Source organism: Pongo abelii, chromosome 2 (assembly GCF_028885655.2).
Source record: "Pongo abelii isolate AG06213 chromosome 2, NHGRI_mPonAbe1-v2.0_pri, whole genome shotgun sequence".
Lineage (NCBI taxonomy): Eukaryota > Metazoa > Chordata > Mammalia > Primates > Hominidae > Pongo > Pongo abelii.
The window spans coordinates 204876656-204887268 of NC_085928.1; the positions used below are offsets into that span (position 1 = coordinate 204876656).

The 10613-nt window shown below is 47.9% G+C and overlaps 1 long non-coding RNA gene across 5 annotated transcripts; it reads left to right on the forward strand.

The window, feature by feature from the left end:
• The first annotated feature begins 204 nt into the window (after positions 1 to 204).
• Positions 205 to 9797, forward strand: LOC129058285 (uncharacterized). 5 transcript variants are annotated; one of them, XR_008523364.2, is made up of 4 exons: positions 205 to 940; positions 1161 to 1663; positions 1755 to 1903; positions 9625 to 9797. It is a non-coding gene; the product is annotated as an uncharacterized LOC129058285 (long non-coding RNA). The 5 variants fall into 5 exon arrangements; XR_008523365.2 differs by having other exon boundaries at positions 215 to 940; positions 1161 to 1237; XR_008523362.2 differs by having other exon boundaries at positions 227 to 1663.
• Positions 9798 to 10613: the final 816 nt, after the last annotated feature.

Genomic DNA, 10613 nt, shown 5'->3' on the forward strand with positions numbered 1-10613 from the left:
GGGTGGGGACTTGGAGAACTTTTCTGTCTAGCTAAAGGATTGTAAATGCACCAATCAGCGCTCTGTGTCTAGCTAAAGGTTTGTAAACACACCAATCAGCACTCTGTAAAAATGCCCTCAGCACTCTGTGTCTAGCTAATCGGGTGGGGACCTAGAGAACTTTTCTGTCTAGCTAAAGGATTGTAAATACACCAATCAGCACTCTGTAAAAACACACCAATCAGCACTCTGTAAAACGGACCAATCAGCACTCTGTAAAATGGACCAATCAGCTCTCTGTAAAATGGACCAATTAGCAGGATGTGGGTGGGGCCAAATAAGGGAATAAACGCAGGCCGCCTCAGCCAGCATCGGCGATCATCTCAGGTCCCCTTCCACACTCGAGAAGCTGTGTGTTTTCGCTCTTGGTAGTAAATCTTGCTGCTGTTCACGCTTTGGGTCTGCAGTACCGTTAAGAGCTGTAACATTGACTCTGAAGGTCTGTGGCTTCACTCCTAAAGTCAGCAAGACCACGAACCCACCAGAAGGAAGAAACTCCGCACACACCATCTTTAAGAACTGTAACACTCACCTCGAGGGTCTGTGGCTTTATTCTTGAAGTCAGCAAGACCAAGAACCCAACAATTCCGGACACAATAGCATCCAAGTTCTGCCAAGTATGGTAACACCCAGCTCACAAATGACTGAGACTCTTATCTTTGAGATGACTCATCCTGGCAGCAGAATGAGCCCGGGCCAAAGGCACAGTGACATCCTAAAGCCCGCCCTCACTGTCTCTCTCCATCTCATGTTTAGCCAGAAAAGGCAAAAGCCAGTCGTTTCGTGAAATCAAACAGGCAAGTATCCCTCCGGGCTCTCTTGGCTCTGGCTAGAGTTGCTGGGACTCACTGGATAGAAGAGACCCTACAGAGGCCTGTCACCGAGGAAACACAGAACACTGGTAACGTAGGTGCAATGGGGCATTTGCTGCACAAGGTGAATTCTATTCACTGTTTAAATGATGGCACTGTGATATCTTTCATCTTTTTTCTGCCTCGGGGAAGTGGGTGATGGAAATGTCGTTTCTTTGTTATTGGAAGTTAAATTGCCTTTGGCTAAGCCCTGGGGTGACCCTGCTACTGTGCGGTAGGGCACTCACACCTCTGGTGTCTCATCATTAGGTCTTAATTCTGACATTATACATGCCCATGTGCCTTACTGCAGAGATTTGAGAAAACCAGAAGCTTTAAAAAATCATGTAAGTTTAAATCTGGAGCTCCTGAAGTCAACCTTCCAGGGAAATTCTCCTTTGTTAATGACACATTGTGCCGACATCAGGCCTCATCCATTCCTTCAATAAACACTGAGTGGTGCTGCGAATCCAGGCTTTGTGTGAGGACCCGGGAATGAATGAGTGGGCGAGTGAGTGGTGAGTGAATGAATGAGCAAGTACCATCGCCTGTCTTGGGGGCACCTCCACACCACCCTTTTCATTCCCAGTTACACTTGAAATTCTTTGTCGAATGTCTGTTTCCCATTAGAACATTAGCCCATGAGTGCAAGGACTATTTGTCTCATTTATCACTCTGAGCCCAGCCCCAGGCACATCCATATTTGTTAAATGAAGGATGGTTGGTTGGATGACAGGATGGTTTGGTGAACAAATGATCAAATAAACGGATAGGTGAGAGATAGTGGGTTTCACCAAATATTTTTCATGTCCTTATTTATTCATTTTTATGTATTTTCACTCTCCTCTATTCATTTTTTCATAGCTTGCTTTATTCCAGAAAGGATTTGAGACAACTTCATCAGAAGTGAAAGTCTTAATTTTGGGTTCCAAAGAAAACATTTCAGAATGTGTCACCAAATCTTAGCTCATCATAATTCGGAATTGGACAACATTCCTGAGCACGTGTCCCAGGTAAGGCGGGCCATGGAGGGACCATACCGCATGACCATGCTCTCCAGCTGCTTTGAGTGTAGCGGAGGAAAAGCCACATACCGGGGGGACAGCAGTTGATGGGAAATGAAGGGATTCAGCCAAGGAACACCTCTTGCAGTAGAAGCAAAGAGGAAGAATGAATATTTCATTTGACCATGTCTTATTTTTTGCTTATCCACCATTGTGCTGGTCATTCAGCAGGCACTTGATATTTTTCCATGAGATTTTATTGACACGGGAAATTAGGTGCCACTAAGACAAAGATTTATTTTCTTGGTGTCTGTGCAAACTACCTACCTCAGTTGCCCATTTTGCTAGAAGTCAATAGGGCAGAAATGAACATATTTCGGGCATTATTTTGACTCTTTTTTATTGTAAACCATAGTAAGCACCAATAACATGTCAGGCTATGGGCTAGATGCTGGAGTGGTGTTAAAAAGGTCTCAGTCTAGGGTAGACAAAGGGATGATCATAACACAGTGTGGTAAGAGTAGTGACTGAGGTCAATGCCTGAGGTGCTGTGGGAGGAAAGAACAATATGCTTAACCTGGAGTGAGGCTTCAAGGAAGCTTCTTTAAAAACCAGTGGGGCTGGTGGGCATAGTGGCTCATGCCCGTAATCCCAGCACTTTGGGAGGCCCAGGTGGGCGGATCACGAGGTCAAGAGATCAAGACCATCCTGGCCAACATGGTGAAACCCAGTCTACCAAAAATACAAAAATTAGCTGGGCATGATGGCGCGCGCCTGAAGTCCCAACTACTCAGGAGGCTGAGGCAGGAGAATTGCTTGAACCCGGGAGGTGGAGGCTACAGTGAGCCGAGATCACACCATTTCACTCCAGCTTGGCGACAGAGCAAGACTCTGTCTCAACAAACAAACAACAACAACAAAAAAACAGTAGGACTTAGCTGAGAGAAGAAAGCGGAAGGCGGTGGGAAGGATGTTCCAGAGAACCCTCTAGAACCCTCTAGAACCCAGGCCTCAGGGCCATAAGACGGCTCAGGATGTTTGGAAAATCATGAGTCATTCTGTCTGGCTTTGGCATGGAGTGTGCGGGATTATGGAGAAATTGAAATGAAAAGCCGGAAAGGTAGGCATGTACTAGATCATGAGTGACTTTATGAGTTGTACAAAGAAGTTCAGGTTTTATTTCAAATGCAACAGGGAACAGACACTACAGGATTTTTAGGCAGGAGAGTGACACGATCAAATATGCATTCTAGAGAGATCTCTCTGGGCATGATGCGAAGAGTGGCTGAAAAAGGGAAACGCTGGTGGCAGGGAGATGAGTTAGGAGACTGTGACACTACAGCGGGAAGATGTCAGACCTGGATTATGACAGTGGGAATGGGGAGGATGAATGGATGCAATCTGATTGCAGAAATATCTGTGAAAACCATAGAAACTACTCAAGAAAGAAGCCAGCCATGGGCCTTTTGGTTTTTCATTGAAACGACTGTTTGCCAGTATCTGCATTTCATCAACCTTTGCTGCTAGAATGTAATTTTTTTCACGGGGTTTGAGAACACTGTCATAGATGCAAGACCCCTAGTCCTGTTTATGGAGTTCCCCTGGCCTGGAACCCTTGCCCCTGTCTCCCAGCAAACTCTTCCTCAGCTTTCAGACTCCAAGCAAAATCTCCCTTTTGTGATGTGTTCCATGGCTCCTGTAGAAATGTCCTCCTCTTGTAGCCCCCAGAGGCCTCTGTTGTCATCCCTTCAGCATGTGTTGACTGAGTAGAAGCTGAATACCAGTGACCGGGCTAAATGCTGTGGGGAAAAATAAGGTTAAAATAAAAATTGTCAGGCCTGGTGCGGTGGCTCACACCTGTAATCCCAGCACTTTGGGAGGCCAAGGTGGGCGGATCACGAGGTCAGGAGTTCCAGACCAGCCTGGCCAACATGGTGAAACTCTGTCTTTACTAAAAATACAAAAAATTAGCCGGGCATGGTTGCATGCGTCTGTGATCCCAGGTACTCCAGAGGCTAAGGCAGGAGAATCGCTTGAACCCAGGAGGCGTAGGTTGCGGTGAGCGGAGATTATGCCATTGCACTCCAACCTGGGCAACAGAGCAAGACTCCATCTCAAAAAAAAAACATAAAAATAAATTAATTAAAAAATAAAATAAAATAAAAAAACAAAAACTGTCCTTTCCCTCAAGGAGGTCATATTCTGGTGGTGAAAGAGGCATGAAACAATTGCAATCCATACGAAAATTGCCACCGTGGAGTTGCATGCATGGTTTTGGGAGTGCTGGTGAGGAGTGGCGCCATGAGAGTGCTGATGATTTGCTTCATGGTCTTTTGTCCATAGGTCTGTTTTCCTGGCTAGACTTTGAGCTGCTCAAGAGTGGACACATTCATCTTTATGTCCTTCACTGTGCTTAGCACCATGCCATGTTCAATAAATGGGTGTTGCCCATAAATGCAAGAACAAACTAACGAATGATATTCTACAGCAACGATGGGGTCTTTGGCACATCTGCAGGGCCTGAGGCCTAGGCTCTGTTTTAGGGTGATGCACATTTAATGGAGACCCGCTCTGCACCCCCAGCAGTTTTCTTGAGCTTTATGCAACCGCTCTGGTCCTGATGATACTGTGAATCGCATGTCTGAGTCTCATCTCATCTTCCTCATCTATACAGGTGATAGTGATCATCATCGCTGCTCTGTCTAACTCACAGTGTTGGGAGGTTCAAATAATGTTAACTGTGGAGGGTGTCCAGGTTCTTGGCATCTTGAACAAAGAATTAGACAAAACTCACAAAGGAAAGAATGAAGGGTTTCATTGAAAATGAAAGCACACTCCACAGTGTGGGAGCGGGCCTGAGTGCAGGGGTTCAAAGGCCCTGTTACAGAGTTTTTGTGAGTTTAAATACCCTCTACTTGGAGTACGCCCTATGTAAATGAAGAGGGTGAAGTAAAGTCACAAAGTCATTTACTCGTTGTATGCCCTGTGGAGAGGGTATCTTATGTTTCCTGCCTCCAGACCCTATTTTCCTGCCTCAATAGGATTCACTCATTCAACAAATATTCTCTGAGGGTAGCATTTTACTTTCTCCATGTAACACATGCCTCACCAGGAGAAGGCAAAGTTTGAGGAATGCTGGATCCAGATGAAAAGGCAGGGTGATTTCAGAGAAAAGATAATGAGCTGACGAGGCTGGAATGTTACTTCCCCAGACAAGACCAGTGTCACCAAGAAGGCCTTGGGGTTCTGCCCAGGGGTCCATGCTTTCCTTCTTCTGGCTGAAGCCACTCTTCAGCATGAACTTGATAGACTGTTGTTGTAGGTTTTAGAAGGGAATTGAAGTGTCAGCTCCTCTAAGGTGTGAATATAGTGAAGGACCTCATTGGGAGTTCTTTCCAAAGTGTATCTGTTTCCTCTTTTTTTGTCTATTTTTCGGGAAGAAAAAAAGGAAGAGATAGAGAAGAAAAGAAGGAGGAGAGAAAAGACGGTAGGAAGGGAGAAAGGAGGGAGGGAAGGAATTTGTTGCATCTAAGAGAACCAGTCATCAACAGAGCAACAAATACTGACTGAGTGTCCATATGTAATGGGCAATGGGCTGAATTCCAAGGGAGGGAGTGAAGGAGTGGGGATAGTAGGGAGGAAATGGATCCTATCCAACTACTGCTTTCAGTAAATTCACATTAATTTAAAGCCAGACAAGACATAAAAATACATCGCTCTCATATGAGAGAGACAGAGCTACTTTATCTACATCTATCTTCTTATTTAGACTGCACTTTGTGCCAGAAAGTGTTAATACATAAAACATAACAAGGGAACATAATTTAAAAAAAGGAATAAAAGGAAAAAATAAGGGTAAGGGCATAAAAAAGGGGCCAGGAATGAGACTAAACTACGAGAACCATAAATATAATGAGGGTGAACCCCAAATTTGGCTCCGAGCTTTCTAACACCTTCCAGGACAGGAAAGCCTGGGAAAAGGCCCAGTTCCTGGTGTCCATAAAACAAAAACTGACCAGTTGCTCAGGAGTGGTTTGGGCATCTCTCCCAAGGGTCCTAATTGAGAGAGCGCTGCGTGATGAAATGAGCCATGTCCCCCTAACATCTCTCCACAAGGGTCCTCACAGGGCGATGTCTTATGATGCCTCTCAGTGTAGGTGTATGGCTTGCTCCCTCCCCACCCCACTGCAGGGGTAGAGCACAGAGTAAAATGTGGTATCGGATTAGGGCACTGAGCATTATTTATTTATTTATTTATTTATTTATTTATTTTTGAGACAGAGTTTTGCTCTGTTGCCCAGGATGGAGTGCAGTGGCATGATCTTAGCTCACTGCAACTTCTGCCTCCTGGGTTTGGGTTCAAGTGGTTCTCCTGCCTCAGCCCCCTGAGCAGCTGGAATGTCAGGTGTGTGCCACCATGCCCGGCTTTTTTTTTTTTTTTTTTTGAGACGGAGTCTCACTCTGTCACCCAGGCTGGAGTGCAATGGTGCAGTCTCGGCTCACTGCAGCCTTCACCTCCTGTGTTCAAGAGATTCTCCCACCTCAGCCTCCCGAGTAGCTGGGACTCTGCAGGCAAGTGCCACCACACCCAGCTAATTTTTGTATTTTTAGTAGAGATGGGGTTTCGCTATGTTGACCAGGCTGGTCTTGAACTCCTGACCTCAAGGGATCCACCCGCCTTGGCCTCCCAAAGTGCTGGGATTACAGGTGTGAGCCACCACGTCTGGCCAGGGCACTGAGCATCTTGAAAGGGAGAAATGCTGGCCAGTTCAGAGACAGACGGAAGGGGTCAGATTTGGACAAGTGGAGAGAGGTTGGGGTGAGGGAGAGCATGCTAAGTGAGCAAAGGCAGGTTGTGCAGGGCTCAATGAATAGCAAATATTTGGTGACATAAGACTGCCCTTTTTCTCCTCCCTGCCTCTATGAGCAGGAGTCAAAAGGACGCCCTAGGACTCTGCGTGCTCCTGTCCTGGCAGGAGCCCAGCCTCTCCAGAGGGAAAGTCTAGGCCTTTATTGCAGAGTGGCCACAGGAGGACTGAGGCAGCTGTGTTTAGAGCAATGGTCTCAGCTAGAGGCAACTCTGCTCCAGGGGTATTTAGCAATGTCTAGAGATGCTGTTAATTGTCACAGTTGGAGAGGAGGCACTGGTGGCACTGAGTGGGTAGAGACCAACGATGCTGCTAAACATCCTACAATGCACAGGCCCCAAATGTTAGTTGTAGAGGTTGAGGAACCCCGGGTTAGGGACAATCCTTAAGATGATGATGGTGATGACCATATGAAGGATGGTGATTCCACTTGCCCACGCTACCAGTGACAGGGCTCTCACACCCATTGCCTCCCATGACCCCCAGGCAATTTGGAAGGTCACGATGGAAGAGGAGATTGAAGCCCGGAGAGCAGGAGTGACTTATTCAAGATCTGTTTGAAGCTGGAGTGTTTGTTTCTTCTCACTTCTCCTCCTCTTCCTCTTCCTCCTTGGCCGTCAGTGTCTGACTGATCCTTCCCTCCGCAGCCTCCGGTGTTGGGAGAATTTCCTAATGTACAAATCTAGAAGCTAAACGGGACAGACAACTCACTCACCCCATGTTCCTTGAGGCCAGAGTGTGGGCCAGTCAGCCTTACTCACCTCCAACTTTGAATCAGGAGCCAGTGACGGCAGTGAAGCTGGGACAGGGGCAAATTCTTCCCAGCAACTGTGGTGGTGGTGGTGGCAGCAATGATGGTGGTGGCAGCGACATCCAGCATCCAAGATGGGCAATATCGGCGGTACCTGCTGAGCTCTCTGGGCTTTGTCAGGGAGAAGGCAGCAGCCTTGTCTCTGGGCTGGTTCTGTGGCTGTGGTTCCGGCTGCATAGGAACCTTTTGTTTCTTTTAGTTTTCCAGTCCTGCTGGCCAGCCGCCTTGTGAGCTACGTGATACCCTTTCACAGCATTCCTTCTTAGCTCCTATCAGCCAGAATCAGTTTTTGTTGCCTTCGGTGAAGAACCGTCACTGACGCACTCTGTGCATGGCTTTGGGCTTGTCCGGAGCTCATTTCTTGCTTCAGGCGTTCACCCTCTATAGAGCTCAGACATAAAGTGAACGGGGTCCGTGCGGGGTCCAGTCAGAGTCTCAGCTACTGCTCAGGAGCACTCGCCTCCTCCACGAGGCTCTCGGTGCATTTGTGTCCTCCAGCTGCTTCTTCCCTTAGGGCGAGTGCTCTCTAAGAGGCTTCTCTGCCTGCCTGCCCTGATGCCCTCCTTGGGCCATTGCTTTCTAGTTTGCCAGATGAACCCAGGTATGTGTGAATTCTGCCTGTGGATACAACCTGAATTTCCTTCCCAGAAGCCATGTTAGCCCCCACACCACCTTCATTCCTAAGATCCCCCATCTTAGGCTGGGACCATTCATTGCCGCATGTGAATTTGCTGCTGTAGCCGAGCAGGGATGGGGACAGTGCAGTCACCTGGCAGCTCAGCCCCAGACCACTGCTCAGAGAGGCCAGCAGCCTGTGGTTGCTGAGGAGACAGACCATAGAGGGAGCTTCCAATCCGCTGGGAACGCCGGGGCTCCTTCTCAGCCCCAAAGGGAAGCCCGGCAAGGTAGGAATCTGCTGGCTCAGATGAGCGGCACTCTATGCCTGGAGACTTGCATCCACTTCTCAGTGAGCTCTGAGAGTCGCGTGGCCTGCCTGGCCCCTGGAGCAGGTGGAGTCGTATTTCTTGTGGGCACGGGGGCCTGGCATGCAGCCACAGGCTGTGGAAGGCAGTATGACACCAAATCCTTCCCTTGTGATACCCAGGCCATGGAGACAGAACAGGAAAGACAAGCTCCTGGAGCTCTGGGTGGGGGCTCAAGGACATCCCCCGGGCCATATGCCTGGAGGGAGGTGCCTCCACCCCTGCCCATCCGACAGACAGCCCATCAGCTCTGAGCTGCAGAAAGACCAAGGCAACCCTGGCAGGGTCTGCGTTTACTTCTTTCACTTGCTTCTGCTCAGGGTGGAGGAGTGGGACTGGGGAGGCCAGCGGAGCCTTCCAATTCCTCCCCAGGGCAGAGGGGAAATGGAAGCCCTGCCGGCGGAGCCGGAGCTCCGCGTCCTCCTGGCCCTGCTCAGTGGCTGTGGTGAGGGCTTTCTTCCCTCCTGAAGTTCCCCCTAAAGCTAGTTCTCTCCGTTTCTCTCATTAACGGGTTCTCCCTTTTCACGTCGAGATAATTAGAAATGGCTTTCCCACCCATCCCAGGAACACCTAAAAAGATGTTTGATACAACATTGGGAAATCGTTTTATTGTCTTTGGTTTGTCGACTTGTAAATATTTATATGGTCAAATCTGGTTGGGAGCGGTGGCTCGTGCCTGTAATCCCAGCACTTTGGGAGGTCAAGGCCGGTGGATCACTTGAGCTCAGAAGTTCGAGACCAGCCTGGCCAACATGGTGAAACTCTGTCTCTACTAAAAATACAAAAGTTAACCAGGCTTGGTGGTGCACACTTATAATCCCAGCTACTTGGGGGTTTGAGGCAGGAGGATCGCTTGAACGTGGGAGACGGAGGTTGCAGTGAGCCAAGATTGTGTTACTGCACTCTAGCCTTTGCGACAGAGTGAGACTCCGTCTCACACACACACACACAAAATTAATATAGTCAAATCTGTTAATCCTTGCCTTTATTATAACTGCTCTGGTGTCATGCTAAGAAAGGCTTCCCTTGTCTCAAGATTACATTAACTATCTCTATGTTTTCTTCTAGTAAATGTTTATATTTCTCTTCTGAAACCACCTGGAATTAATATTGGTCCACAGAGTGAGATGGAGATGGAACATTATTTTTTCCTAAACAACCATTTGCCCCAGGCCTGCTGGTTGAATTTCTCCTTTCTTCACTGATTTGCTATGTCAACTTGTAATAAAAGAACATTCTTATGTGTTCTTGGACTTTATTGTCTGGCCGCGTGTACTGATGTGTGTCTTTGTTTTGGCATCATTTGTTTAAGGGACATTTGCAAAGTCAAAGCAAAACACAACTGCTTTAACTAGTTGGGCTTCTTTGCAAGGCTGTACAATAAAAAAGCATCAGCTGTTGAGAATGCGACAGGGGTTGTTTAGGGTAGAGGGTGGCCTGGCACGATGGGTGACAACTACTAGTCCTCCCGTTTGGCCAGCTTGAAGAGCAGTGACAAAAATGTCAGGCAGAAAGCCAGAGGAGGCCAGGCTGGGAGGACTTGGAGAAATCACCTTCTGGCCCAAGCTTTTTACTTCCCAGCTATGGCACCTGAGGCCCAGAGAGGATAAACAAGGTCCCCTGTGGTGGAACTTGGATAGGAACTCAAAGGGATCGTCCCCTGAGCTGTTTGTCCTGGACGCCTTTCTAGTTCTTGCCCTTTTCGCTGTCACCTGGCCAGCGACCTTGGCTAGCATGCCTCCCTCTGGTCTCCATCCCCTGTCTGGTTGACAGAACCCCTCAGGGTGAGGTTTATGTCACTTCTCTGTTAAAAATCCTGGCTCAGTGATTCCCCACTGAAGTCAAACCCAGCCTGATGTTTAAGGTTTTTCACACTCTGGCACTCAGCTAAATGATCTCATTTTTCTCTTACATAATTTGTTAGCTCCAACCAGACAGACAGACACTGTCAGGTCCTTATATTTCCCTCTGAACCCCTAATTGCCCTTCCTCTTCCTGGATTGCCACCAAACCACACCCACTCTTCAAAGCCTAGTCCAAAGGTTGCAAAGTTCTCC